The sequence below is a fragment of the Leucopleurus acutus genome (assembly GCF_964270905.1).
Source record: "Leucopleurus acutus genome assembly, chromosome: 4".
NCBI lineage: Eukaryota > Metazoa > Chordata > Mammalia > Artiodactyla > Delphinidae > Leucopleurus > Leucopleurus acutus.
Genome location: NC_139146.1, coordinates 16,230,097 through 16,255,213, shown reverse-complemented (window position 1 = coordinate 16,255,213; position 25,117 = coordinate 16,230,097).

The window sequence follows — 25,117 nt, the reverse complement described above, 5'->3', positions numbered from 1 at the left end:
CATCAGGAAAACTGTAGTAATATACTTGTAACTTATTCCACCCTTAAAATCATATTTCCAGTAAACGTAAATGCGTATGTAAGGTAAAGCAATAGAGACAAAAAAAAAAGCAGTAGAATAGAAATAATAGCAGCGAAGCTCCTTGTAGATTAGAAAAAGAACTCAAATATTTTAAAAATCGATTTAAAAAATACTCTCAGGAATTACCTTTCTAGGGCTGTTTCTCTTAGAAAAGATGGTTAGCTTAGCAATAACAGGCATGGAATCCACAAAGAGGACAAATATAAAACACATACATACATATGAAATATAAGAAAAATAAGTAAATCAAGGTTTTTATTGCAAAATATTAAAATATAATTGAATCTTAAAATTTTTCTATTTGTAGATATCTTGGGTGAAATTGTACCAGTTATGTTGTATGGGAGATAACTAGAATGTTTGGAAACCGTATACAAGCCCTTGTGTCCCTGTCCTTTGACGTAAAAGGCTTTTGCTTTAGTATCCCAGGCCTCCCTTGAGTCTCAAAAGACTGACTCAAGAGTTAATGATCAGGAAATGTGAAGATGTAGAAACAAAGAATAGCTGTCAGGCTGGGAAACTGGTAACAATTTAGACAATAAATCCACCACATAGCAGAATCACCAAACTCCCAGTTCCCTGAAAGATAAAGGCCTGACACACATTCCTAAGTTGTTTTTAAAGGAAGCAGACCCCCACCAGATGAAAACTGCTGACTGCAAGAACATAGACCCTAGACTGGTTGAAAAGAGAAGGTTGATGATGCTTGAAGCTTCACCTTGATGCCAACCAGTCTGAGAACTGGGCATGAGCTGATCACACACCCTGCAGCCCTCTCTCTCACACTGCCTTTAAAACCCCTTTCCTGAAAGCCATCCAGAAGTTTGGGTCTTTTGAGCATGAGCTATCTGTTCTCCTTGACTGGTGTCCTGCAATAAATGTACTTTCCTTCTCTGCAACCCAGTGTCAATAGATTGGCTTTACTGCACATGGACGAGGAGACCCAAGTTAGGTTCGGTAACATTACTGAGGAGAAATTTTATTTTACATTTACAATTTCAGTTAAACTTTGGTAGAATAGTGACACTGCATCTGAATCTCAGGAATATTGAGCAGCTTTCTTAAGGCCTCACATCCAGTCAGCCTCACCTCTCACCTCCCAGGCTAATTCCCTGCCCACAGGTACACTCCCTCCCATGGTTCCCTTCCTGTCCTGACACAGCACTGATGAAAGGAGCTAAAATCAGATAATATGTGTTAAGCCCTCCATTCGAGACTGCAGGCCATATCTCAGAGCTCCCCGCTAAATCCCTGTACTTGTGAAAATTGCAGGATTAAGTGACAAGCACATAGTAAGTACTCAACAAGAAATTATTACAAATTCGTGGGGTTTCCCTGGTGGTGCAGTGGTTAAGAATCTGCCTGCCAATGCAGGGGACACAGGTTCGAGACCTGGTCTGGGAAGATCCCATATGCCGTGGAGCAACTAAGCCCACGCATCACAACTACTGAGCCTGTGCTTTAGAGCCCGCAAGCCACAACTACTGAACCCATGTGTCACAACTACTGAAGCCTGCATGCCTAGAGCCTGTGCTCCACAACAAGAGAAGCCACCGCAATGAGAAGCCTGTGCACCTCAAAGGAGAGTAGACCCACTTGCCGCAACTAAAGAAAGCCCACGTGCAACAATGAAGACCTAACGCAGCCAAAAATAAATTAATTAATTTCATTCTTTTTATTTTTTAAAAAAGAAATTATTACAAATTCAAACAAAACAAACATGGGCATGATTTAAATACGATTTGCTGGCTACATGTAGCATTGTCAAAGTTCCTTCTACCAAAAAACAAAAAAATAGGTAAGAAATCTCTCCATTCTACCAAAAAATAGCTTAAAAGATATATACTTTTTAACATTTTTACATATATTTTCTTACCTTAGAATTCTTTAACTTTGTTTAATCATCATATTCTGGACAATGAGGCTTGAGTTTATTTTCTTAAACTATATCTTCTCTATACTGCTTCTCCAAATCCCTCCCATTTTCCAGATTCTCACCTTAGTTTAAATAATCTATTTAGGAAAGCAAGATCCTGAAATTCTGATTTCTGAAGGGCGGTTCCTTAGAAAACAACTCAGCCATAAGAAAAGGCTAGATCCCTTGTTTCTCAAACATTTCCTGCCTGTTCTCACCCTGGGAGAAGTAACCTACTCCAGTGAAATCACCTTTATCAGAAATAATTTGATGCTTATGGGGTACACTTGAAGCTATATCCATGCCACCCTATTTGCATGCTTTGACCACACTGTACTATTTCCCTCTACCTGAGTGTTCTTCTTTAGAGCAGCATCAGAGTGGGGCCTGGGGGCCCTGCACAGCACCTGTGCAGTCTGTGCCCTCACCCCCCAGCCACCAGGACAAGCAGTGGCAACAGATCAAATAAGATAAGAGGTGCTCAGAGGTGATTTCCAGTTTAAGTGTCTTTTTATCAAGTTGCTTTGCTGTTTACATAGTGGTAGAATAAATAGTACTGTGGTATATTTTTTCTCCTGAAAAGTGCATAACCAATTTAATGTATGTTCATGTTTCATGATCTATTCTATGACATGTCATCTATTTTGGCATGTCAAAAATATACATACACATTTTTTTTTTCCTCTCTCCCTCCCTTCTGGCATATCTGACTGTTACTCTGTGATCTTGGTGCAAGGAAAGGATATTATGATCTCAGTTTCTTAATGCTTTGTTGCTGTCTCATCATTTTTTTCTACGTAGATATTACCTACTCTTCTCTAAAAACTCATTCAAATGTACAATTCTTTCTGAACCCTTCGTTCCCTGCCTGAGAAGAGTTGATCCCTTCCTCTTAAGAACTGCTTGCTCCTCACATGAATTCCTTATTATTCTAATATAAATTTCCTTCTCCTCAGCCCTTATGGAAGTTTTATATTCCTGTTGCCTAGAAAAGTATCTGCCACACAGAACATGACTTATGTTAATTGAATATATTGCAGCTGATGAGACCAGTTTCCAGTTTCGGTTTTTCAATTTTTTTTTTTTTTTTTTTTTTGCGGTACGTGGGCCTCTCCAGTTGTGGAGCACAGGCTCCGGACGCGCAGGCTCAGCGGCCATGGCTCACAGGCCTAGCCGCTCCGCGGCATGTGGGATCTTCCCGGACCGGGGCACGAACCGGCGTCCCCTGCATCGGCAGGCGGACTCTCAACCACTGCGCCACCAGGGAAACCCTCAAATGTTAATTTTGATGAAGAGTTGTTTTGCAATTGATTTCTCACCAGATGAACAAAAAGTGCATTTAATGTAGATGAGTACAAGTGAACAAACTCACTCTTTGACTTGCAAAAAATCTCCATGAGCAAATATTTTTAATAAAGGCAAACCAAAAGGATTTTTTCAAAATTGCTATGATGCTGCTAAGAAATGACTTATCACTTGTTTCCTACTGGTATGAAGCTTAGTTGTTTATATTGTGCAATGTAGACAAGTTATCATAAAAGTTTTTGTCTGACTTTTCTCTTCTCAAAACTAGCTTTGTGAACCCGTGTGTGTGTGCATGGATGTTGGTGTGTGGGTGTGTTAGAGAGAGGGGGAAAGAGAACGAGGTATACAGGACAAAATTAACTCTTGCTTCAGTAATTACATTGTAGAGTGCACTAAACAATGGTCAGTGGCAATTATATATATGAATGTAAACCCATGAACATGCCAACCATCGACATCCTTCTAGTGCAACAGGACAGTGTCATGACTTTACTATGATCCATGGAATTCAAGTCTGAAACGTATAATTCCATCATCAATCACTATTTCTCTTCCACAGGTATGCTGACAGAGTATACTATTTGCCATGGAAATTTTTATTAAATGCTCTAAACTGCTGCAGAAATAACTCAGGAGTATATCAATTAATCTTTATCCAAGGTAATTTAATTCATTTTACTTACAACCATTTCAAAAGCAGGCTTTTGTCTTTACAAAAAAGCCTTCAAAAATAGCTTCAAATTTGTAAAAATTATTCTCTTTTACAACTACCAATATTTCTGTAACTTTCAAGAGATTCCTGGGTATGTTTGCTTCACTTCCCAAAGAGTTAGATGGACATGAAAATTACTTCTAAGTAATAATGTTGACACTAATTCAGTTATTTTTCTACTCTTAATTACCTGGGATTAAAATTCAGAATAGTTTACTTAATTTTCCTTGAGTTTCTTTTTTTAATATATTGACGTTTTCTGTCCTGTTCACTGATGAGAGTTTCAGTCTCTCACTATTCTATGAGATTTCTTCCAAAATACTGGCACTGTGGTATAGTCTTGTGACAGTTAATACAGAGGAGCATGGCATAAAAAATACCCAAACACCTAATTACAACGGAACAGATAGTAATGAAGTATTCCAGAAATGTGACAAAATGTCTGTATTGATTTTATAGAGAAACTGAAGGTATTTCCTGAAGGGAAGAATTTATATTTAGAAGTTTCCCCTCAGATTTATCACCCTTTACTTCTGGAGGACTCTAACAACATGGCTGAATTTGTTAGCTTGGTTTGGTTTTGGTTTTCACAAATCTTTCTTCAACTCAGGCATCTGCACTGAATATTCTTCACTCATCATCATCACTGTCCTAACCATGACTGTAAACACTAGGACAAAGAAAAAGGAGAGTGCCTTTCCTTTTGCTTACACTGCTTGCTTTATATGAAGCATATCTCTTAATACTGTATTTTGTTTACTGAAAGCTAGTGGTTATAGACTAACATGAAGAGGCTTATTACCCCTAAGATAAGATTATATGAAAATGCTGAGTTTCTTCTAAATTCAGACTTTATAATGAAGCTGGGGGAAGAAAAGCTCCTTCTGGAGATCAAATTTTTGGCAACACTTTCAGATGGAACTGGTGGCTGTGATACTGCAAAGCTACTGAACAAGAAATAACATCACAGAGTTTTCAGCCCAGTGCCAGTTTGTGCCAAACTCCTTGTCTTCGTAAATGTTTACGAGTGGTCTCTGCCATCTCATTAGAATTGAATTCAGAGACAACAGGTGCAGGCAGTGATTGCTCAAGCTAGGCCAACTCACTTTGTTATTGTGTTCCAAGTTTTACATTTAGAAGGATCTGTAGTGGGTAGTCTCTGCGACTTCTTTGATTTATTCATTCTACTTTATAAAATGTTGGTTGGGCACTTCTAAAAGCAAGTAACTTGCTTCCAGAGAGCCACAGTCTAGCTCGAACAACAAATGCTGTATGAAAGATTATGCAAATAATCATTTGATTACATTTCTGAAGAGTGTAATGAAAGACATATAAGCTATACGTGTATATGACAGTGAGATCTGCCTCATGGCCTCACGCAGTGTTAAGTGAGGCATTCTGAGACTTGCAGGATGAGTAGAAGTTCACCAGGCCAAGTGGAGTGGGAGAGGGAGGGAAGGGTACCACTCCAAAGACTTTGAGATGCCCTGGTGAGAGCTTTGAAGCAGGATGGTACTTGGTTCCTCCAGAAAACAGAGTGAAGACAAGAGTGTCTGGGGTGTGCATAGTAAGCCAGGAAGGTAGCAGTGCAAGATGAGACTAGCAAAACAATCAGAGGTGAGATCTTAAAAAAATTTTATAGGCCATGTTAAAAGATCATTCATTCATCCAATGCATTCAACAAATATCCACTGAAGGCTCAACCTGTTCCAGGCACTGTACTAAAAGCTGAACATACGGCAGTGATTGAAAGAGGAGAAAACCCCTATCCTCACAGAGCTTAAACACCAATGAACAGATGGTAGTAATGAAGACAGAAAATTTTAAAAATGAGTAAATATAAAGTAGGTCAATATATGCTATGAAGAAAAATAAAATAGTGTAAGGAGGATAGGCAATAACTAACACAGGGGTGCTATTTTACTAATGTTCTTAAGGAAAACCTCATTCTAAGGGGCACAAACAGATAAGTGAAGGACAGGAAATGTGAGTAAAGGAGGTATCTGGGAAAAGAAAGTGTCATTAAGTAGGAGTTTTTGATCGATATTTCCCCCTAGAACTTACGTCATCCATGAACTTAGTTTAGAAAAAAATTAAAATGTGATTCTCATTAACCTTTAACTGAAAATTAGTATTTCTTTCAATTATAAATTTTATCAAGAATCCAGAGGAGTCCTAACAGCAACTGTAATTTTGTTACCCAAAAAATTTACAGATATTTTTACTTATATAACCTTGTTCAGACATTTACACTCACCACTCATTTTACATCATGGCTATTGTTAGACTTGGGGCTAGATCTTGTTATTTTGATGAATTATTAAAGAAGCATATATATTACTATAAAGCACATTTAGCTTAAAAATATTTTTAAAGTTTGTCTCCATATAATTGGTCACACTTGTAGTCCTGTGAATTCTGTTTTATGACTTATGGAACATCATTCAGAGAGTGTGCATTGGCTTTACTTGACTGCCAGAGGACCTGTACACAGGGAAGCGTTAAGGGCCCCTGTGTTAGAGAAAACAGGGGTAAAAACCCCTCTTTTGGGAATGTCCTTGATGTGTTCAAGGGCTGCTCAGAAGTCAGTGAGGAGGAAGCAGAGGCAGGAAGTGGTAGGAGTGATAGGAGAAGAGATCAGGAAGAGATCAGGCCCAGATCAGCAGATCATGGTAGAGCTTTACATGTGCACAGTGAGAAACCATTAATGGGCTTAAGTTAAGGAGTAAAATTAAGAAAATTCAGAAAGACTAACGAAAAAAAATAATAAATTAAAAACTAATTAATAAGCAGAAAATTCTGCCTAACTGGGATAATAGCCTTTCTCCTTATGAGAGTCATGAAAATACATTGCTTTCCTCCGAAGCATTTTGCTTGTTAAATCAAACGTTTCAGGGTCAGGGCTGTGCTGTCCTTTAACAGTAGAAAATTAAGCCATGTGAATTAGAATACTATCTAGAAAAATTTCCTTCCTGCTTTCAATTATCTACATGCTGAGCTTTCTAAATTTGCATGTTTTTTTTTCCAATAAATTTGCCTCTTTTCCTCTTGTCTTAATTTACTTTACATCTGCAATACCAAAGTTTCCAGGGGTAAAACTTGAAGTTAACTAGAAGCATTTATTGTCTTGTGTACAAGGAAAGAAAGCAGATGTGTTTTTATCAGCTCTGCCATTGTGTGATTTTTAACGACATGTTTGCTTGGCCAGGCCTGCCCGTACTTCAGAGTGTTGCTCTGTTAAACTTCATCTTCCCAGCTCAACATTCCTACTGAGCTACTTATTGCCCACTGTGTGGATTCTAATGGATGTTTCTTTCTTGTGACACATGAAAAATATATACCAGACCATCATCGTTCTCATTCCTAATCACACAACTCTCCCTAGGTTAATTCTTTTGTACATTCAACATGTGTTTATTTACCAGTTTATTTTCTTCCTCCAGACAGGAAGATACTGGTTTAAACTGTTTTATTTTAACTAACTAAATCTAATATTCTTTCTGCTACTGTTCCAATAAAATATTTGTTCTCTTAGATCTTCCTTAGATTCAAAATTCAAGGAGTCTTTTTATGTCATTTCAGATTTTCTTTCTCTCCATAATATCTTTGATTTGTCTGTCTTGTTCACTTTGCTTTTTAGATACATGTATTCTTTTATTAGATGGCATCTGTTAGAACTGTTTACAGAATGACTTTTTAAGAGAGAAAAGCACTTTTAAACAGAGATAAATGAAAGGAATTATAGTGATTTGCCAAGAGACATTACTCAAGTTTTCTCTTGGCAGCTAAGAATTTTGAATGGACATCATAAAATTGAAACACCAGCTTGGGGAACATAGACTTGGCCACAATAATTACTCAGTGATTGTTTTTGTACATTCAGTTATCAAATATTTTAGTCTTTACTAACATTAGGCATTGCAACAGATATTTTGGGACATAGAGGTGACCATGCTCGGCATGATTTCATGCATTCATGAAGCTTGCAATAAAATGAGAAAGGTAGGAATTAAGCAAAATTAGAAACGATATACTCAACTGATATGAATTTAAAAAAACTATCATGTTTGAGAATGTGGTAGAGAAGCGTGTAACAAGCAGCCAGTCTGACTTCTCTAAGGCGATGCTGTTTATGCTGAGCCATGAAGAATACATGCTGATCACCCAGGTCATAGGAGCCTGGGAGAGAATTTTGGACAAATGGTTTGGCATTGTCATGCATTGTGGCAAAATCTGAGAGAGTACAGGGGCATGTGCTAAAAGACAAGATTGAAGAAGTAGGAAGACTCAGATCATGGTGGGAATTGTAGACCATTTTAAGTTTTCTGTATTATATTCCCATGGGAAATGGGGGGAAAAAAGATCAAGAATTTATAGCATGGAATTGATGCACGTATTTTATAAAGGAAGTGTCATGAAAATATTATGCAAAATAAATTTAAGAAATAGAGTAAATACTGGTATTTTTTTTAGAAAAGTATTTCTGTGGTAGCTTTTGGCAATGAGAAAAGAGAGGAGCTGCCGCACAGCATAAGGGAAGCATAAACAACAGAACGTGATGTCTGACTGTGTATGGGATGAGGAAGAGAGAGAAGGTACATGTGAGTCAGGATTTTGGATTAAACACCTAGATGGATAGTACTGCCTTGGACTGAGCTGAAGTACACTGCAGGGAAATATTTTTGAGGGGAAGAAGATAGACTTGATCTTAGATTGAGATATATTGAGCTTGAGATGTTGATGAGAAATTCAAGTAGAGGTGACAAGTGGTCAGTTAGATATATGGACCCTGATCTGACTGGCTTGGGTTTAAGACAACAGGAAACACAGAACACAGTAACAGTGAACAAAGCCATGACTCTGTAGACAGTGAGCCCAGGAAAGGACCTAGAGAACAGTGCTGGGTTTTTAACATTCAGAGTCAATGAATCTGTGATACATGAAAAGATGTTTATTTTTTGTCAGGTTTCAGTTGAATCTGGCTTCTCATACAGAGATCTAATATAGGCATGGGCCTGTGACTTTGCTCTGGGTTAAGACTAAATGTAGTCTTGAGGGTGCTCCAGGCACTTGACCTGTACAATAATCACATGTCTGGAATGCAAACTTGAGAGGGCTGGAGGGCCATGTGATCTATGGCAGTACTGGGCCCTAGAGATTCAATATAAAACTCAGATGTGGAGGTTCCTGAAAAAAGGGAAAAAGTTTAACTCATTATTGCAAGTTTTCTCCCTACTGTAAATTGTGATAAGTCACTTAGGAATGGAAATGAGAGGATGGACAGAAAGTAGAGAGGTAAACCAATGGCAGTGTCTGATTTAGGGGAGCCTCTGAGTCATCTAAGTCTCTAATGAAAAACAAATTTTCTGATGGGAAGGGTAGAATAACAACAAATTCACTGTTCTCCCTGCTGCATCACACTACGTATGAATTTCTGCCTCACTTTGATATGCAGACAGACAGAGGGAACAGAGCCAAACAACGTACCACCTGTCTTCTGGGTTGAAATAAGCAAAATGCTGCAAGCAATATTGCCTGGTCTCTCTTCCCCTTAACATTAACCCGGACTGAGGGCTTAAAATTTAAGTAGAAATACAATTCTAATAGAATAGTGTCTCTTCAGTAGTTATTTATTTATAATTTCAACATCTTTTACTTTCTAAGATTAAAGCATTAGAAAGTAACAGATGAATGGATAAAAAAGATATGGTACATATATACAATGGAATATTACTCAGCCATAAAAAGGAATGAAATTGGGGTCATTTGCAGAGACATGGATGGACCTAGAGTCTGTCATACAGAGTGAAGTAAGTCAGAAAGAGAAAAACAAATATCGTATATTAACGCATATATGTGGAATCTAGAAAAATGGTGCAGATGAACCTGTCTGCAAGGCAGAAATAGAGACACAGACATAGACATAGAGAACAAACGTATGGAAACCAAGGGGTGAAAGGGGGGTGGGATGAATTGGGAGATTAGGATTGACGTATATACACTACTATGTATAAAATAAATAACTAATGAGAACCTGCTGTATAGCACAGGGAGCTCTACTTCACTTTGCTGTACAGTAGAAAATAACACAACATTGTAAAACAACTATACCCCAATTTAAAAAAAAAGTAAAAAAAAAAGCATTAGGAAGTATTAAGAGCTGGCTGAATGGAGAGATATTGGAGATGTTTTAAATGCCAATCAACTCGGAATCTACTAGCACCTATAACTGACTGCTCAAAAAATGAATGAAAAACACTGCCATGGATAGATCTGTAAATCTGGGATAGATACTGGGGGTTTTTAGTAGCAAGAGAGGGACTATGAATACTCTATTAGTAAAGTTGGCGAGATTGAAAGGGTATTGGTCCTTTGGTATGCAGATGGTTGCATAATCTACCCAAGATGATTTCATGTTAAATTGTCAGGGAAAATGAAGGATGGATGAAGGCAAGAATAATGATAGATTAATTACATCCCAGCTCCTTTTGTAGTTTTCAGCACCTTGACGGGTGCGTGCACATACAAATTTCCATGTGACTTTGTAAGATTTATAATATGTAGGTGATATTTTTATATAAATTAGACTACAGTATTCTGTACTATAGTCTCAAATTATTTGGACTATGTGTGTATGTAGGAAGAATGATAAATGGAGCTAAGTGTCCACCATGAGAATTTATTGAAGAAGTATCTAGAAATTAACTCATTTACTATTCCACATTAGCTTACTGAGAGTCTACCACCTGCCATAGCTCCGCTCTCTCCTAGATGTTGGGATGCTACAGTGAACAAAATAAAGTCTCTGCTCACATAGGTTTTACATTTATTAGGAGAAATTATTAATAAAAAGCCACAAATAAAAACAAGCAAATGTTTAGAGTGTAGCGGTGATGTTAAGGGCTGTGAAAAAATATAAAGTAGGAAAGGAGATGGACACATCATCAGAGTGGAGTGTGCCATTTTACAGTCATCAGAAGGTCACATTTGAGCAGAGGCTTGATGAAGGAAGGTGGGGGGACTTGGCAAAGTCTGGGGGAGATAATTTTAGGGAGAAGGGACAGCAGGAGCAGAGGATCTAAGACAGAGATGTGCTTTGTTTGTTCCAGAAGAGCAAGAAAAAGTGCCTCTCAGGTTCAACATGTCCTTGGCTATTTTTCCTTGTCTTAATGCTGATCTGCTTTTTATTTTATTTTATTTTATTTATTTTTGATCTGCTTTTTACAGAAAAGTCTCTTAGGGGACAAAAATTATTTAAGTAAGCTAACAGATTAATTTTTATACAAGTAGATGTGATAGATTGAATCTATAATACAATTTCTTACAGAGATAAATATGGGAGAATATATTTCTTTCTCAAATTACACAATTCTGTTTATGGTGGTCAGTAAAATGTTCCACTGAATACTGGTTCAACATTCAGTAATCATGGTAAAATAAAACGTGTCTCTATTTCTGTGGTTCTCTTTAAAGTGATTTATTTTCAGGGCAGCTCTCTGAAAAATGAACATTCTTTCATCCATGTAAGTACAGAAAAATGAAGCTCTACTACCTTCGATGCAGTTTGTGTATTTATTTTATCAGTCCTCAGAAGCCTGCAAAATATATTTAGTTATGAAATGGGGAATTTACTATCTATCCAAAACTATGTTTGCGATTGGAGATTTCTCTTACAGTAGTGGCTTGGTACCTGGTAAGCGGTTTTGAGATTTGATCAGCCCCAATCCTTAAAACGCAGTTGCCTTCCCCTGCCTGCTCCATCACATGAAAAGAAGTAACAACTTTCTCTTCCTGTTAGTCTAGCTGCTTAAAAATAACACATTCCAGCAAGGAGGGAGGGACATTACAAGCAACAGGACATATGAGACTTGCCAAGGGGGCCAGCATTTCCTGGCTCACAATTGCAGGAAAGGCTTTGCTCCATTATCAATGGGACCTGGATGCTTTGATAGGCAATTGTTTTAAAAGCTAAACAACATTTGCAGTAGAAATATTGTGTGTGTTATACAAGGCTTGTGTGGAGGAAATATAGCACCAGATGGATCAGACAATAGTCTTGTCTCATGTTTTGTTCCTTTACTGGTAATAAAATAAAAACTAAAAAATATAGCCATATACAACTTTGCTTTTAATAAAGTCTCTGTTGTTTTAGAAAAGAATAGTGGAATTGTCATGAACAATACAGATTTCCTTTGCAATAATTGTTGATTTTAAAATGTACAGAAACAATGGAATATTCAAGACATCACAATCACTTTGAGCAAGGACATTCCTTATATAGCACACTGAATCCATCATTTCCAGAGGAATTAGAACAAATGATCAACTGTTTAGAAATATACACCCCCTACAGTCAGGACAAAAGAATGACTTCTAAACAATTCGTTATTTAGGGAATATCTTGACTAATATTGCCTTGCTATCTGAGCTCCTATAAGAAATTAGATGTAGATAGATAGATAGATAGATGATAGATAGATAATATGTTATATAAATATGTATATTATATATATTCTCCACCTCTCAGAAAGTTCAGTAACTTTGACGATCTTTCAGAAGTGAGATCAGGAAAAGTTTTCTTTTTCTTTTTTTCTTTCTGAGGAAGCAGAGAGAAATGGACAAAAATAGATCTATATTAAATAAATACTATAAAAAATCTATTCATGATAAAGACTTGTGGGTACATGTCTTATCCTGAAGTGATAGAGAAGCTGACAATTTCTCTCTCAAATGCTGTGTGGCATTTGGTCATCTTCAGGCAGGTGCTAGTCACCCTTGCTCTGGGTCACTTTGGTTAGAGGGTCTGCATAGACGGGGCACAATTCTCCATCCCTCTCCCCACATGAAAGCATACACTGATTAAAATATGTAGTCAGGCAAATTCTGATGCAGTGCTGGGATAATTGTGATTTCAACATGCTCTGATGTTACCCTTAAAGTGTCTCACTCACTGTCTCCCTATAACTAAAAAGGTAGAGAAAAATGCATCCCAACTAGAGAAAGCAAAATTTAGACTAGATAAATATTTCACAAATATGCAAGCTAAGCTTGTAGTATATGTTTAAAAGAGACGGGAATTCCCATCATACACTCAGCACCCAGTTATCTTCTTTCATGTTGAGAATATCATATGCCTTTTTTGGATGAATAGCTGACATGTGCCCTGCAGGAAGTCTGTAATCCTGGCAATTCTGACTCTTCCCTAGAAATCATTTTTGTAGAGGAATAAAGTGATAATAATTTGATTCGAAAATTTACTCTGGTTGTGGTATGGAAGGAAAATAGAAAAGAAAGAAACTATTTGCAGAGAGATCAATTAATAGATGTTGTGAAAATACCTTAAGAAATATTTAGAAGAAAAAATCCAATTATATATTGAATATACTTGATAAAAGAGTTGGGAAAGTAATAAAGACTCGATAATATTTCCATTTGGGATCATACTTGGATGGTAATTAAGATGCATCTTTGTCATTTATAGTAGCCAGTATTATGTAGTTTAAAATTTTTCCAAATCTTAAACTATGATGTTGGAAATTTGCTTTGCAGTGAACAGTGTAATTTCATTTTATCAGCACATGGAAATAACACTACTTAGAAAGAAATAAATGAGTATGTATTACTGCCTTTAGATGACTTTAGTTAATAAATTAATTTTGTTCTTTGCTTGAATTTAATTAATATACATTTTAGCAATCAAGAGGTGTTTTAAAATATTAAAATTGAGGTAGTATAAATTAAAATCATGAGAATTATAATACATTCTGATTTCCTCCTTTTTTGGCTTGAAGACTGCCCTTTAATTTATATGATGATAAAAGACACAAATGATCAAAATAAATTGGCTAGGGCTTCTCTGGTGGCACAGTGGTTGAGAGTCCGCATGCCGATGCAGGGGACACGGGTTTGTGACCCGGTCTGGGAAGATCCCACATGCCACGGAGCAGCTAGGCTCGTGAGCCATGGCCGCTGAGCCTGAGCGTCCGGAGCCTGTGCTCCACAAAGGGAGAGGCCACAGCAGTGAGAGGCCTGCGTACAGCAAAAATAAATAAATAAATAAATAAATAAATAAATAAATTGGCTAGTCTGTTTATTCTATTTTTTTCATGTGTCTACCCGCTACAATTTGCCATTTATTTATTAAAGAATATGCTTATGTAATTACATACTAAACATATGCTTATCAGGTGGTGATTCAGTATATGGTTTCAGTTGCTAACAGCAAAGCAGATTTTTAACAGGATGTGTTCAGGAAAACAGAAATTACTCTAGATAATTGAAACAGGAAGGTATTTAATACAGGGAGTCAGTGGCTTAAAATTTTTTTGAAAGAACTGGCAGAACGAAGTTCATGGAAAAGAGTAAAAAGTTTTCAGCAAATTAGGATATTTTAGAGCTGCCAAGAAATTACTGTTGATGATTTCAGGTGCCTTGAAATTAATTATTTTAACTGATCTTTTCTTGATTTGCTTGATTTTAATCAAAATGGTCTGCAGAATATAGAACAGGCTAACTGTACATATTTGGATTCTTATATGTTTATATGATTCACCCTTGTTGCTGCCAGGCATTATTTCCTTCTGTCAGCTTGCTTATATGTATGGTTCCTATAGAAAAAAGATAAAATTCTCTTCAGGCACAAGCTGCAAATAAATTAATTCCAATTTCAAATTTATCAAATAACAACCAATTTTTCATCCTAAAATAATTTTCCAAGTTGTTTATTAAATAAAGAAATTTAATTTTAAGCCTTCTAAAAATTAATGAAAATACTTAAAAACATATTTTTCCTGTGTCACCTTTAGGTGAGCAAAGAGTTTGAAGGCTACTAAAATAATAGGGATGAAGTAACTACTCCTAATTGAGGGGCTAAACTGGATGGGTCAGGTTTATGAGTGAGTGAAATGTAAAGGGTATTTGCAGTCTTCAGAGACCAGAGCTAGGAAAGGAAGAAGTCGGAAGATTTTTTGGAGAAAAAGGTAATCATTTGCCTTTGAGAGCTATATTTGAGTGCTTAGTAGGGACCCCTCTACTGCCCATGGTCAGGTAGTACCAAAGCTATTGGGCTAAGAGAATCTTTGGAGACTATAAAGACCACTGAGGAATGAGCATAGTAGAGAAAGCTATACAGGCCATGAATAAGGAGACAGAAAATTGTTTGAATATTAGCTTTGTTGATTACTAAGAGGGAGACTTTGAAGATATTTCTTAACTTTCCCAAGTATAGAATTTTAAATCTGTAATAAGTGTGTATGTCTTCCACATTCTCTTCATTGTGTTGCACATAAACTAATTTTTGAGAAAGTCTATCTACCCTTTCTGTTTTGAAATCTGATCTGGTAGGAGAGTACATCTCCATTTGCCCAAATCTCATGGACCATGACAGATTCTGAGGATCTTACCAGAGCAGCAAAAATTCACATAGAAGTTTTATAAAATACTTGAGTGGACTTATATAAAATCACTCTGTAGTTCTACCGTAATACTTCTTTGAAATATCTTGGAGTCCTTGAAGTGTAGAGGTGGTGGGTAAAGTAGTGAGGATGTCCAAAGAATCTTATTTCCAGGGAGAAACATATTATTTGACATAAAGAATGAGGAGTAAAACTATTTTTACAATCTAGTGGAAGAAGTTAAATTAAAAAGATAAATCAAGCAAAGTATTTTTTAAAATTAACGACGGTATTTGTAAACTAGAATTAGGCTCAGATGTAATATTTACTTTATTTTTAATACTGGCTCCTAATGGAACTTAAAAACAGCTGGTTTTGTTGATCTAATGGTTCCATGTAAGACTGAATAGGCCAGAATCATTAAAATTCCATTTTCATCAGATTTGTGCTTGAGAAAACTAAGTATACTTTCATAGTAATTTATTATAGACATTTCTTTGTTTGTCTTAGATATATTATTAAAATGACAGAAGGGGATGAGATGCAATAGTACAGCAATTACACAGTTTAAAACTTTTCAATTATAGAGAAGCATTCAACTGCATCCTTCATTACCACCGTCTGTGTTGTATATATCACTTTAAGATTAATAGCAGGCAAGGTTTGTTTGTTTCCTTGTTTATATGGCATTCAGATCAAGATAGGTTTTTCCCATCATTGGAGAATATTGTAAAAAAAAAGTTATCTTTCTTGGATAGTAGGACATTCTCAAGGTTTTTCCCAGACTATCTCCCCACCCCCTCAAAAAACATACTGTACTGCCTCAAATCTGACATATTTTTATTCAAAATAAACAGTACATTATCTTTTTACCTAACCTAGTAAAAGAAAGATTTTTGATAGTTGCATATTCCCATCTTCTGGAATGCTAAGTACAAGATTGGTTTAAATTTCAACAATAAGACTCAGGATTGGAGAAAAGCTGTCATTTCTGGTTTCCTAGAAATAATTTAATGTTCTGAATTGCGTCTCCTCCTAGTGGCCTCATAGAGTTATCGCAATTTCCAGTGTGAGTAGCTCACTTTTCAATTCAAATCAATTCAGTTCAGCTCACATCACTTCACTTCAATTTAATTCAATTCACTTTTGTTCAATTCAATTTCACAAAAATTTATTGAATACTTACTGAACACAGTGAACACTCTGTTAGATGTTGCAGATTGAAAAGTGCAAAGGACTTCCATCTTTACCACAAATGAACTAATTTTATGAGCCAATGATTTTAATCACTGGTTGTAGCATATTTATTTATTTTTATTCTGTTCTCTTAAGTTAAATAGTAACAAAATAGTGCATTCCAATACAGATAGTTGACTAATCCTCCTGTCCAAAGGTGGCACCACTCTAAGGCTAAGTCAGCATTTGGCAGACAGAATCACTATGCTGAGGTATCAAAGTCTAAATACAAAGTATTTGGGGTGCTTGAATGTAGTGGAAAGCATGGTATAATGAATTACTTCTGAGAAGGCACCATGCTGGAATGGAAATGAATTAGCTTTTGGATTGGTGTCAGACATCCCTTTCTAGCCTGAATTCTGATACCAGTTGTGTGATCTAAAACATGTTACTTCAGGAGATCAAGATGGCAGAGTAGGGGCACATGGAGCTCATCTCATCCCACGAACACAGCAAAAATACATGTGATTAGTAATAAAATGCCTTGATTGGTAATAAAATGTCCACCATAAAACCAGTAGTTTTACCCACCCTTGTTTTTACACCATTAGTGCAAATGTTAACACTGTGAAATAAGTAATTTGTGTCTTGGAATTATTATGAAAATAGTTTGATCTTATAAAGGGGTGGAGGACCTCCAGGTATCTATGTCATACTTTTAGGGCCACTGACTGACAAAGACGAAGGGCATACTCTGAACTGGGTCAACTATAGGATACCATGTTAAGTAAATAAGTAAATAATTAAGATGATCCACTGACATTTCTAATAGCATTTATCAACCACAGAGGCATGAATTGAATCAAACTAAAAGAGGTATTATGGGTGACATTTAGACTGAAAAAAATCACTAAATGATTCTCATGTATTGATAGTTTTTGCCTCCAAAAAAACAAAGGAGAAAAAAAGCTTGCTTGCTGTAGTAGAATTCATTATTTACTCTTGTCAAAATATTCACTGTCTTCTCTACAGGAGGATTATAAATTCCTTCTCTGTTGACAGCCTAACTATATGACTCATTTTATCTAATGAAATGTGAGCAGAAGTAATGGGTGCCACTTCTGAAAATAAGCTTTAAAAGATATTTCATAGTTTCACCTTTCTTTTGCTGCAAACTCAGCAATTTCCCAGCATGAAGACTATGTGGACCCAAACACAGCCAAGTGATTATATATGTGAGCATTAAAAAAAATATTGTTGGGAGCCATCAGTATTTTGGGGTTGCTTTTCACTGTTGCATAACCGAGCCTAAACAGATACAACCTCTATGAAATGTGATGCAACAGTCATAATGAAATCAGGCTAACGTTGAGATACAAGGATAGTACAAAGAGACCTCAAAACAGTAGGGTTTTCTGAGATAAGGAAATATGGTAAGGGAATTAAAATTCAATAGTTGAACTTAAGTTATCATCAAAGGCAATAAAGGGCAGGGTTCATGCTGTAGAAAAGGAAGATAGAAAACTAAATCAATAATTACAGTTTACATTTATAAACTGCCTACTAAATACTACATCTGTGCTAACTCTTAACAGATTGTCATCAAATCCTCACATGATTTTAGGCTATTGATACTATTATTATCATCATTCAACTCATATGAAGAGAAGGCTTATAGAGATGAAAACATTTCTTAATTTGAACCAGGATTTAATCCCAGGAAGTCTGATTTAGGGCCTTATCTCTTAATCACTCTGCTCTTTAAATAGGACATTTGCTTTTTATTTTTTATTTTTTGCCACTCAACATCAATTTTCTCTATATAACAATTCCAGAAGTTTCCTTTGAAATAATTTCCCCATCTTGTTTTCAATCCTTTGTTTGGAATTGAATTCACCAGATCCACAGTGGTTGATTCAAGTGGGCATATATAAATTGGGGTAGCTGAGAGCCAATCCAAGGACATTTGTGTAACAGTTAAGGGGGAGAAACTCTTTTACCCCCTGGGATTTATTGACAACTATCTTGTAGTAATGAAGGGCAAAACCAGAACCAACAACTGAGAAATCAGAGCAAAGAAACAGAATGAGAAAGCCCAACTCTAGGTCACATTGCTTGATCCTTGAACCAAATCACACATGAAGTCAGATTGCTCCTGGATGCTCTGAGTTTCTGAAACTCTAAATTCCTTTTATCATTTACATAAATTTGGTTCAAGTTTTCTTTCATTTCTATCTTAATCACTCTTCTGACTTGTCATTTTTTTTTTTGTTAATGTGTGTGTCTCTCTCATTAGTGAATTCTTTGATAGCAGAGGCCATTGCTACCTCGCTCTTTCTTCCCAAGGCCAAAGACAGGCTGAAGTAAATTCTCAATGACTAAAGAATCTCTCAAAGAACCAAACTATTATGGTTTGCTTGATGTAATAATGATGTAAACATAAATGTCTTTAATTCTACTTTTTGTCCATTTTCTGGAGTGACATTAATGTTATTTATGATGATGGTAAATGGAATGATTTATAATCTTTAACCTACTTCAGCAGAATTTGAGATCATGGAATACACAGTTTTGTGTGTGTGTGTGTGTGTGTGTGAGAGAGAGAGAGAGAGAGAGAGAGAGAGAGAAAGTAGTTTCTGGGTTTTTTTTCTTCCATTTAAATATTGAATTTGAACATGACCACAGCAAAGGGTAAGATTCAACATACATATAGTGTGTCAGATTGTTACTTGAAGGACTGGGCTGCAGTGCCTGTGCTATTCTCATCACCAGCTGCTCTCTACACAGCCATGGAGCTGTGCAGTTGTGAAGTACAGTGTGAAGTACATCAGGATGGAGTTCCATTAGATAAAATGGAAAAATTATTTGGTACTTTTTTTCCCATATTTGTCTGAGAAGATTAAGTTAACATTTGATTCACTGTTAACCCACACCCTCTACCATAAGCAAACTACATAAGATTTAGAGATCATCTTTAGTGAAATCCTTCATCTTACACAGTTGCTTTCACTGTTAAGTAATTCAGCTAAAATTTTCTATTTTTCCAGACTTTGGAAGCCCTAAAATCATAGAAGTTTAATGTTGGGAGAAACTTTGGTGATAATCTAACACTTTGGTTTTGCTGACTTTGGAACGAACAGAAGGGTAAGTTGTTTACTTAAGGCCACCCAGGGAGGACACCAGAACTTGAATTCAGTTTCCAAAGTCTCAATCCAAAAATTTTTACACTTGATGTTCTACTTACCTTAGAGTTCAAATTAGAGTAGAAACAATGCTTTCTTACATATTCTCTTTTATTTGGAATCAGATCTCTTTACTTTTGCAGAAGAATTAAGAAATAGGTATACCTGACCTTGGAAAATAATCTTTTTGAACGATGAGTTACTTTCCTAGCATAGCTAATAGGGTTTTTTTCTAATATTATTTTGTTTATTCCCGTTATTTTACTAAACATTTGCTCTTCTAAAAAAAATCATAGCTTTCATGATATATTTCCTATTTGTTTTCAGATGACTTAACTTCCAAAAGCCCTAACTTTGAGAAATCTCAACATTGTCTTGTATTAACTTTTTATAAGACAATTTGTACCTTCTGCAATAATTCAGTTTGTGCCTTACCTTTTTAGATTTGAAAGAATTCAATAACAGTAGTCTAGTATACACATTGAATACAATGAAAACTAGTAGAAAATTTACAGAAGACACTCTTTCAACTGAAATTATTCACTTTTCCCTGAGAAACATTGACCTATGCCCATATCATTCTGAATGCTATGGCCAATTTAAAATTTTCTTGGGCTATGTTCCAACTTTTGGGGAGAGAGAACTATATTTTTTGTTTTTATATAATTTTATAAAAGTTTTATAGTCCTTTTGGCTTAAAATAATTACAGCCCTCTTTGCCTAATGATTACGATCTCACTTTCTCACGTCTGTACTCATCTACTTATTCTGAATCAATTAATAGGTGGAGATACTCGATTCCAACCATAAACTTTATTACAGAAAAATATTCCATAAATAACTAAACCTGCATCTTGAATCATACAAGTACAGCTACCTAAATAACAATATGATATAACAATTCAAATATCAATAAAGTATTGATTGGTACCACATAATCTCCTAACAGAACAGTTTATAAGAAGGCTATCGGGGCTTCCCTGCTGGTGCAGTGGTTGAGAGTCCGCCTGCTGATGCAAGGGACGCGGGTTCGTGCCCCGGTCCGGGAAGATCCCACATGCCGCGGAGCGGCTGGGCCCGTGAGCCATGGCCGCTGAGCCTGTGCGTCCGGAGCCTGTGCTCCGCAACGGGAGAGGTCACAACAGTGAGTAGGCCCGCGTACCGCAAAAAAAAAAAAAGACTATCAATGTCAATATTTTGAAGCTTGAGACCAAGTATGTCACTTAAACTTTCTTAGCCTCAGGTGTAGAATAATAATTGGGTTATTGAAAAATGTATATATGTAAAATGCTTAAAAGTCGTCAGGGTTGCCAAGGAAATTGATAATTGTTACTCTGTAGTTCCCCTTTCTAGTTCAGAGTATTTCACTAATCTTTAACCTTTGCAACATCAATGCTATTTTTATGCTCACTTGGATTGGTGTCACAGAGATGTCACTGTTGCTCACATTATGATCAGAGGACCAAGAAAAAACAGTTTCTTTGTTTTATTTTGTCTACAAGAGTTCTGGCTTCCCTTATGATTCATTGGAAATGAAAAAAGAACTACATTTAGTCCAATTTGGTTTAAAACTTAATCCAATCCAGTAATTTTAACAGTCTTTTAAAAAAAATGACTGCTTGACTCTTTTATTTCCACTCTTCCCATGCACTTGATAGTCTCAAAGATGGTGTTAGGTTGAATTCGGGGATAGAGCCAATTGGGGACTTTTATGAACATACAGGGGAAAAGGGAAGAGTCTTTGGATCCATCAGATATTTATTGGTTTTCAGACCAGTGCTGAGTGGGTGTTCCATGTATGCTGTAGTATTTCGTTGGCCTGGTCCTTTTTCAGGATTTTCTGCTGGCATTTGCTGCTGACATCTGGGGCTGATGAACACAAATTGCAATTTTTCTTTGCTCAATCAACAGCTCTCTGCTTACTCAGCCCTTGCTGCTTTGCAGACTCTCTGCCACCTCCTCTGGATCAAGCCACTCCACTCTGTCATAGCAGGTTCTTGCCAGGTGGAAACCAAGAGAAGCTTGGGAGATCATCCCAGACTCTATTTACCTATGACCCCATTTCTTTGTGCCTTAACCATACTGTTCCACCACACGGAGGCATAGGCTTCTTCGTGCAGTTAGACTTTTCCAAGTGTCCCAGATGGAGAACTGGACAAGATCTCTTTGTCCTCAGCTTCCTTATCAACTAATGGACCACACCCACTTCTGAAGGCCAAATGAAGAGAGATATCCCAGATATAGGATATGTATCTGACAGCTTCCTTGCCTGGTATTTGCCCTATAATGCCCAGGATTCTGAATGTCTGTTTATTTCTTCCTATCAGCCTAGGGCTTCCCACTATTGTCTAGTTCACAGAGTTGGAGTCTTGAATGGTTAAAATGGGAGGTACAAAAATTTGAAAACTAATTTCTTCCTCAGCCATGCTTGGCTTTCAAATCTAGTAGCCTCTTGAAAATTCATATTTGTAATATCATAATCTGAATATTGATGTTTTATTTTCCTTTGCACTCCTACTTTAATAGTGTTAATCACTTTGAAGCAGATAGGTGCCTAGGGCTAACTAGGGAGAAGGTCTTGTCATGAAAATGCAAATGACAACCCTTTAACTTTTTTTTCAAATATGATTTTTAGTATTTACACTAAACTATTGCTATCTTTTCTATTTAAATTATTTATACTTATAATTTCAAATCAAAATTCTAATAATTCAATGCTTAAACCAGGTTACATGACAATATATTTTGTTTCTATTTGTTTTTATCAGTTAATGTATTATCCTTCATCAAACAAGGAACAACACATATTCAGATACCATATGAAAATAATCTTTTCTTATGGTTCTTATAACAGTAAAGAGCAAACTGATGATCCTTAAATTGCTTATGAAAATGAATACAATTTTAAATAAAATTTGATATTTTAAATTAAAATAATTGAAATAAAAATATTTAAATACTGATCAGATTAGTCACCCACCTACATTTATTAATGTAAGTAATGTGTGAGCTTTTTCTTTCTTTTTTCCTTTCTTTCTTCCTTCCTTTCTTCTTTCTTTCTTTCTCTCTCTTTCTTTCTTTCTTTCCTTCTTTCTTTCTTTTTTTCTTTCTTTCTCCCTTTTTTCTTTTCTTAATCCATTTTAGGCTATCACCATGAATTCCAGCATTAATCCCAGCATGATTTTATGCAGAAAGAAGTGGTCAAGATAAACATTCATAGGGACTCCCCTGGTGGCGCAGTGGTTGAGAGTCCACCTGCCAGTGCAGGGGACACAGGTTCGAGCCCTGGCCCGGGAAGATCCCACATGCCGTGGAGCAACTAAGCCCGTGCGCCACAACTACCAAAGCCCGTGCGCCGTGCTCCACAATAAGAGAAGCCACTGCAATGAGAAGTCCACGCACTGCAATGAAGACCTAATGCAGCCAAAAATAAAAATAAATTAAAACAAAAAACAAAGAAAAACTTTCATAACATGGTAAGCAGAATGTAGAATGGGCTGAGAGAATCTTGCTGAGAGAACTGTACATTCTGTTATGCATGACTGAGTACCATATTTATTCCTAAACTACTTTCTGCCATTATTACACGTTACTTTTCCCCAAAGTGTATATATTTAAAATTTATTGACGTGTTTCCCTTAAACACTTAAACCCTCTTGCATTTAATGCACTGAAGTAATGCACTGCCTTAATACATAGAATTATTCTTTTATTACAAAGAAATATGTATTAGTATTCCTTAATAAATAGAAATACTCATTTATTGTAAGAAAATATACATTAGAACCTAAAATTTTTTATTAAATTCCATTCAAATAAAGGAGGTAAGTTTCCTAAATACATGGCAATCTCCTATCCAGAGGACGTTGGAAAGGTTATAATTATTGTATACTTTCTTATGCATATTATATACTTCTTTGAAGATGTTCCCATTAAATAAAATTTCATTTCCATATGTGTAAAATTTGTTTTTAAGAATACATTTAACATAGTTAATCTAATCTAAGCTAATGTATTTAATCTTTTTTAGGTCTCCTCTGAGTTGAATTATCTTTCTATTGCTATCTGTGGAATGGGAATTAAAATTATAATACTAATTATAAGGTTCTCCCAGTCCTGCATATCTGGAGATGAAAAATGTCATGTTTAAAAATGAAAAGGTAAACAAGGAATGGTAAAAATTTTTGTAGAAAACCTTATCATTCTAATTTGTATTTTACTAAAGTTTAGTTTGAAAACTTGAAATATTTGGTTTTATAAAAATCTATACACTATCTACAAACTAACTTCATTACGGGTGAGTAAATTTTACATATTTAATAATTTAAGTATTAAAAATGTAGTGGTTATAACTGAGCTTATCTTTACAATTTAAAATAACATTATCATTACAGTTTTGAATGAAGAAATGAAGTAAAGAAAGTAAAACAACTAAGAAAATTAATGAATAAGAAATGGTAAGACAAATAATACCAAAATTAAATGAAATACAGAATTTTAAAATGGCTGGATAAAATTTAAGAAAATAAAACTATTTGTGTGTTTTGTTTTGTTTTTGTCTGTCTGAGCACTACTCAGATTACTTTTGTTGATATTATTTTCAAATTTCTCAAAACATATATTAAGTATTTTCCACAGAAGAGAACCATATGTGCTCTTTAAATATTGGCTAAGAAAACTCCCATGGATAAAATGAATATTAGCACGGCACAAAATGTAAGTTGTGACCACATTTTGCTCAAACTACCTCAGTATTTTAAAGTTAAAGGAGGAAAATTATAACTCCTAAATTTAATTTCTGTGAAAGTTAAGAGCAAATCAACAAATGAATAGCAAATGAGCTCTTGTTCCCATGCCTCATGAGCTCAGTCCCTATATAATATCATATACTTTGAAGGAGTTACCCTTGATTCAATTTGTGGTGATTAGGTTCTTACCAGAATAAAACGAAGACCATCTTCGTCTTGCTTTCCACTAGAGAAATACTATGCCTCACCTACACTGCAGAGGTCAGTATACTTCCAGCCTAAGTAGGAATTCATTAAATTCTAGAATGATTCTGCATTGTAAAATTATATAGATACATAGATTAAAAATTTGTACCTATGAAAGCATGCAATTACATACAAATGTCATATACTTATGACATATCCCTGTCACATACATACCCACAGAAACATTGAATTAAGGAGTAAATTAAGAAATAGATATTTGGCAAGTATGGCATTCCCTTTCTGGATATTTTCTAGCCATCTCCACAATCCCTACCTTTCTTTGCAAAATTCGAAGGAACAAAATGCTATTCTGATTGTTAATTTCAAAAAAAAGATATAATTGAGGTATAAGCATTACA